The sequence below is a fragment of the Rousettus aegyptiacus genome, unplaced genomic scaffold (genome assembly GCF_014176215.1).
Source record: "Rousettus aegyptiacus isolate mRouAeg1 unplaced genomic scaffold, mRouAeg1.p scaffold_m13_p_3, whole genome shotgun sequence".
In the NCBI taxonomy this organism is placed as follows: domain Eukaryota; kingdom Metazoa; phylum Chordata; class Mammalia; order Chiroptera; family Pteropodidae; genus Rousettus; species Rousettus aegyptiacus.
In genome coordinates, this window is record NW_023416306.1 from 108,299,942 (window position 1) to 108,306,806 (window position 6,865).

The 6,865-nt window shown below is 33.9% G+C and overlaps 1 pseudogene; it reads left to right on the top strand.

The window, feature by feature from the left end:
- Nucleotides 1-5,040: 5,040 nt before the first annotated feature.
- LOC107517950 lies at nucleotides 5,041-5,984 on the top strand (annotated as a pseudogene).
- Nucleotides 5,985-6,865: the final 881 nt, after the last annotated feature.

The window sequence follows — 6,865 nt, forward strand, 5'->3', positions numbered from 1 at the left end:
TCTACTTCCTGAATATGATAATATTGTACACAATAGATGCCTTTAGTAGTAAATTTATAACATATTTAGCCCAATTTTTATATTGTGGATGTGCTCAGCAAAGTTTGGAGATTATTAATCTTAAAAATTACCCACAAGTTGTTAGCAGGAAGGTAAGAGGATAGCTTTGGAGTAATGTGAGGGAAAGGAGGTGTCCATAAATCAAAAATGTCTACGCTATATCGCAACCAATCAACTGACACTCTTATGTGTATTTTAATCATGCCGGCACTCAGAGACAATGACAGCATATTACAGGGCCAGAAATCAAGTGTAAACATCTCTGCTGGTCATGCTAGGGCAGCAGCCTCTGTTTTAACAACTCCCACTGAAATTTGGATTCCCAGAGCTCCAACAAACTGCCTCCAAAGTTGTCTACGTCTTCATAAAAGAGGGAAAAAATTGCATGCAGAACCATATACTGCGCATAACAGAAAGTGAAAAGCGGATTTTTAGTACTGAATAATCCCGTGAACATGTTATGCCTCGTACTGTGCTTTTAATACACGTAAGTGAAAATATTATAGCTAGCTATTTCATTAGAAGTAATGTACTGAAAATGGTACTTTGATTAATTTCGTGTTGACTGGAAGAAAAAGGGTGTGGTTTTTGAGACAAATCCTCTCTCACTGGGAGATCTCGTAACTGTTTCTCATAACAGTGAGCTATAACCAACAATTTCCATGAAAATTTACAGGATATATATATGATCTCAAAATGATATTGCAGAGTACTATCCGACAGTAGATGATACGTGATTAAGGACAATGAACAACATGAAAAAAAGTAAATCCTGAGTATCCAAATGACTCATACCATCATTGAAAATAACTAGAAAGCTAGCAACTCATAATTTTTGTAGGTCAGGGATATTTTTCTCTTCATCAAGTTTCAGGTGTTGATGAAACATGTAAAACGAGTATATCAGAATGACAGTTGAAGAAGGAGCTGGCACGGGAGAATGAATGACCAGAACTAGATATGTAGCAAATCAGTGTATAAAACAAAACATTAGAGCATAAATATAAATGAGATCTTAAAGGAAGAAAGAGGCAGAAGTCCTTCCAAAATGTTGACATTCAAAAAACTGAAGGAAAATGTGAATAATTCGGGAAAATTATTGTAAGTATTTGAATAGTAGGAAAAGTACCAAAAACAAAAAACAAAAAACAAAAAAAGACAAAAAAACAGAGAATAGCAAGTCAAAATATAAACTCAAATTGAGAACTGTAAGAAATTTTAAAACTAGATTAGTATGTCATTAATGGTCTCCTAATGAAATATATTTGAATAAAAGCAGCTGGATGGTACCAGAAAGCTATTTCAAAATACTACATTAGTATATTAAAGATAATTTTGACTTAAGAGTAAAAGCAAAAAAAATATATGGTTTAAGTTTTTATTAAATTTATTGGGGGTGACATTGGTTAGTAAAATTATATAAATTTTATTGAATATGATTAACACACTATAAAATTCACCCATTTTAAGTACACATTTAAATGATTATTATTACTAGATTTGCATAGTTATGCAACTGTCACCACAATCTTATTTTAAATCATTTCCATTATTACAAAAAGAAAACATGAGCCCATTTGCACTAAATCCCAAACTCAAGATGACCACAATTTTATTTTCTGTCCCTATGAATTTGTGTTTCTTAGACATTTTATATAAATGAAATTATACAGCATGTGGTCTTTTGTGTCCAGCTTCTTTTACTTAGCATGTTTTTGAGCTCCAACTGTACTTTAGCTTAAGTATTTATAATTTTGAAAAGCATAAAATCAGTCAAGATTGAAATAATGTTTATTTCTTAAAATGCCTATAATGAAAGAGGAAGGAAATATTTACTTGAATCAATTATTTTTATATTAAACAGTATGTATTATATATACATGAGCAAGAGCAGAAATGTTCATATCCATCTAATTAATAAAACAAGTCTTGGCTCATCCCTTCATAATAGAGATTTATATGGAAAATCTCAGGATAGTAATCTTAATTTACATAAATGACTCAGATGTAATACATGCCCTCTGAATGCTTATTCTGTGCCTGGCCAGGAGCTTATACACATAACGTCTCACCTAATATTCACCACGTCCCTTTGGCATGGTCCTGCCTCTAAGACTTGGGAAGATTTACTTAATTATCTGAATCTTGAGTTTTAATTTTCTAAGTAAGATATGGAGAATAAAGTTTACAAAGTTCCTTCTTAGCTCTAATATTTTTATTATCCAAAACACATTATAAATTGAGTAACGTTATAATAAAATGTGAAATTGATTATTCAAAAGAATAAAATTTTCTTGACTAATAGAATTTTTGTCTTAACTGTATAATAATTTCTTTCCTTTCATTTGTATTGCCTTTGTACACTCATGATATAAGAACAGATAGATTAAGTGTAGAACTAAAGAAATAATCTTAGGAAGCTTGCTTAGGAATGGAAAAAGAAAAATAATAGAAACAAACTCTGAGAAGGTCATCAACATAAACGAATGCCAGGTTTCCCTCTTAAATAAAATAAAAGGGCAAAATAAAAGCTTTCTTAATCAATTTATGCTTAATCATATTACTTTCATATCTAAGTTTCTCTGCTGTTGTTGTATCATGAGAGATATAATTTCACGTAGCAAAGGTATTACGAATGACATAGTCATTCTATCTAATAATTATCAAGCCTTTGCCGTGTCTCCAAAGTGCATCTAATTATTGCATTCACTGTCACAAAAGTCTCAACAGCAAAATTCCTTCTCACTCACGTGATAATCACGTCACACCACCCTTCAAAGGAGACGTGGTTGTGATAGTGGTCCCTCTGTATGCTCCTTCAGGTCCATGGTCCATCATTCAGTGCCCACCCTGTCTGCTCCCAGCGGATGACCTACAAGAACTACATCAACTCATCTTTATTTCCTCTAATTTTTAGGCACTATCTATTTCTTAAAATATCTAAGATAGGAAAGTAATTGAGGGAATTAAGGTTGGATAGTGGTGGAGGATATTTTGGCAAGAGCCTGTATAGAAATGAAAACAAGGAGAGTATTACAAGTCATTGGAGGAAAGAGAACAGACACTTCTTATGCATCTTCATATCTTAATCAGTCCCTTTTCTAAACAGGCCACTCTTATTCACAGCTCTTAATTCTTTCGTCCTATAAATTCTCACATATTCTCTAACCTTGTCCATTTTGTTTTACTGAGCATGAAGATTGCTTTTACTTTTCAAGTGTTCTGAAGATTGTAACAACCAAGACTAAAGACATATCTGAAAGTGTCACTTGAAATTGGTTGTCCATTCTTTTAAAACTCTTATAGCATGTTGAATAAACCTTGTACTAATTTTAATATTTTCCTACATGGTTTATTGCTATTTTTGTTTGATAATATTCTCTCTAGAGTGTAAACTATTTATTTTATTATTTTATTATTATTTTTTAATCCCTGCCCCCATGCACCTCTGACCTATGGTTGTTGCTATCTCCCCTTAAGAACTGGCTCTCTGAAGGCGAGGTGTCTCCTCCCATAGGCTTCTGGCACAAACACCGTGCTGTGAGCACCCAGATCCTGGCACACCCCAGGATAGGGGGCACGACTCCACTGGGGCTCAAACCCAGGACCTTCTGCATGTAAAGCACATGTGCTAACCACTATTGTATGGAACCACCTCTAGAGTGTAAACTTTTTAGACATATAGGAATTCATTCAATCTATAGAAACAACAGTGCAGTTAATTACAGTATAGAAGGATTCCTATATACTTGTTAATACATATCCTAAGGAATTTACATGGAACATATCAATCTAATCAATACTTAATAACTCGACCATACATACACATTCCTTTTATTTTTTTTAGATGATTTGATATATTTGTATGAACCCAGATTCTGGTGTGAGACTGACTGAGCTTGATACCAGCTTTGATCCTTGTTAGCTGTGTAACCATGAGCAAGTCATTAAATACTTCTATGCAATAGTTTCCATTTTTGCAAAACAAGGATAATAATAAATAATACTTCCAATTGTTATGAGCATTAGATGCATTAATGTATGTAAAACAATCAGAACAGAGCTTAACACTAATAAATCACTGAATTGTTATTGATTATTTCTGATCACTCCAGGTCCTATGAACAATGTCAAAAAAGCTGAATAAAGACGAGTTAGAATGATATAGTACAACCAAAGCAAAATCTATATGTTAGGGTTGAATCATTTCACTATTCATTTCTAAACCACCACATACATACATTTGCACACAACACACACATTCCTCAATGTGAACAACTGTAATACAAGCACTTGAAAAAAACAAGCTTTAAAAGATCTGAGGCTAAGCCCATGTTTTCTGAAATTCTCAGTATACACAAAAGAACTAAAAAGCAAAATTATTTTTAATGAATTTGAAGACCCTCTTCCATGCGTAAGTTAGTACCTAATTGTATGTGGTGTACAATTGTTTGTTTATTCATTTATTTTTGACCCATAGAATGACAACTGTAAAATACCTCTGAGATATTGGACAATACAATGCCTTCATCTTTCAAATCCTACCGTTCTTACACATTGTGATCACATAATCTCAAGGGCGAACAGGTATAGAAAATATAATAATAAATTAAAGGAAAATAAATACTAATTTAAAACTACTTATCTAATTTGCCTAAGAGAAAATTAGTGACAAGTCAAGATCAATTGAATAAAGAATACACCTGGTAGAATAAACACTAGAAAATAAAACTTTCCACTCCTTCAAATATTCTTAATACTTCATAACTCTAAGAAAACTGTTTTCGAAGTGATGTGACCCATAAAATAATCTCACATTATAAACAGTGATGTGCTAATATATTTTAGATTATGTGCTCTCATATCACCAACTATTATTCATCAAATGGAAATAGAAAACATTGGTGCCTAACTATGACTTCATTTTTTTTTTATTCTCTTTGTATAAAAGAAGTTCTGGGACTTTGCTGAGTTGAGTAAATGGATCTTAAAAATGGATCTGTAGTGACTGAGTTTATTTTACTAGGATTCTCAGAACAATGGAAACTTCAGATTTTCTTCTTTGTGACATTCTCCTTGGTCTACAGTGCTACTGTGTTGGGAAACACTCTCATTATGGTCACAGTAATATCTAGCTCCACCCTTCATTCTCCCATGTACTTCCTTCTTGGAAACCTCTCTTTTTTGACTTGTGCCTCTCCACTGTCACCACACCCAAGATGATCACCGACTTGCTCACCGAACACAAGGCCATCTCCATATGGGGCTGCATGGCCCAGATGTTCTTTATGCACTTCTTTGGGGGGTGCCGAGATGACTCTTTGATAGCCATGGCCTTTGACAGATATGTAGCCATATGTAAACCCCCTGCACTATGGGACAATCATGAGCCACAGGCTGCTGAATGGTTTGTGATACTTTCATGGATAATTGGTTTTATACACACCATGAGCCAGATGGTATTAACTGTGAACTTGCCTTTCTGTGGCACCAATGTCATAGATAATATATTTTGTGACCTTCCTCTTGTGATTAAGCTTGCTTGTATTGAAACATATACCCTGGAATTATTTGTCATTTCCGACAGTGGCTGCTCTCACTTATCTGTTTCATCCTCCTGCTTGTCTCCTACACTGTCATCTTAGTCACTGTACGGCAAAGATCATCCGGGAGGGCTCTCCAAGGCTCTGTCCACATTGTCTGCACACATCATTGTAGTCTCTCTGTTCTTGGGACCTTGTATATTTATCTACGCCTGGCCATTCAGTAGCTTTTCAGGCAATAAAATCCTTCTCTGTATTTTACACACTGCTATCATCACACCCTTGCTGAATCCTATTATTTACACCCTAAGAAATCAGAAAATGCAAGAAGCTATGAGAAAATTACGGTTCCTGCATGTTAGCTCCACACAAAACTTCTAGAATTTTAGCACTATGAATAAATAACACAACTTTCAAATACGTGCTAAGAAATTTGAACACTTCATGTACCATGCTTTCACTCTTAGGTGCAGAAAATTTAATGAGGTAACTATTACAAATCATGATTGAAATAGTGTTAACAACAATGGCAAAATATGACTGTAATCACTTGAACCAATGAGGCAATGATAAGAATAAATATAAATTTGACTGATAGCGCATATAAGACACCAGAATGAATATACTATACCACAGAGGAAAAAGCAATGAAAGGACGATTTCAATGCAATTACAAAGAGCAGCCTAGAAACTAAACACTCCCAGATATGTTATAAGTATGCACAGTTGGCTTTTCCAAACTTCCATATATAAAAGTAGAAGCAACACTTTTTTGGTTTTATGTAATATACCATGTAACTTTTTTTCCAAGTGCTTTAATATGTAAAACGACAGTTAAATTTCTTCTTTTAGGCTTTTAATCTTTACTTACATATAGGGATTATATATATAATTATATACAATTTAACAATTACAAGCTAGATATGATTCGCTCGTGAGTTTTGAGGAGGAGAGCCATGCATACTGAATCGGGAATCTCATATTCATTGTTGGTTATCTTAAATATTCTCTCTCGATTCAAGAGACAAAATGTTTTCTCGCATGCTGTAGGCAATAGCTTGTAATTCGATCCTAAGCCACCACATAACTTTTTCCCTCCATTCATGCATTCTCTATGAGCACCCAAGTGATGTCATTAAACTACAATTTTCAAGGTTTCTTCTTACTGACTAAAATTATTTCATGGTAGAGACCTTAGGTGCGTAACCCTTAACTGGAACTTTCAAACACTACATAATATGACCTTCCCTGGAATGTTGCTC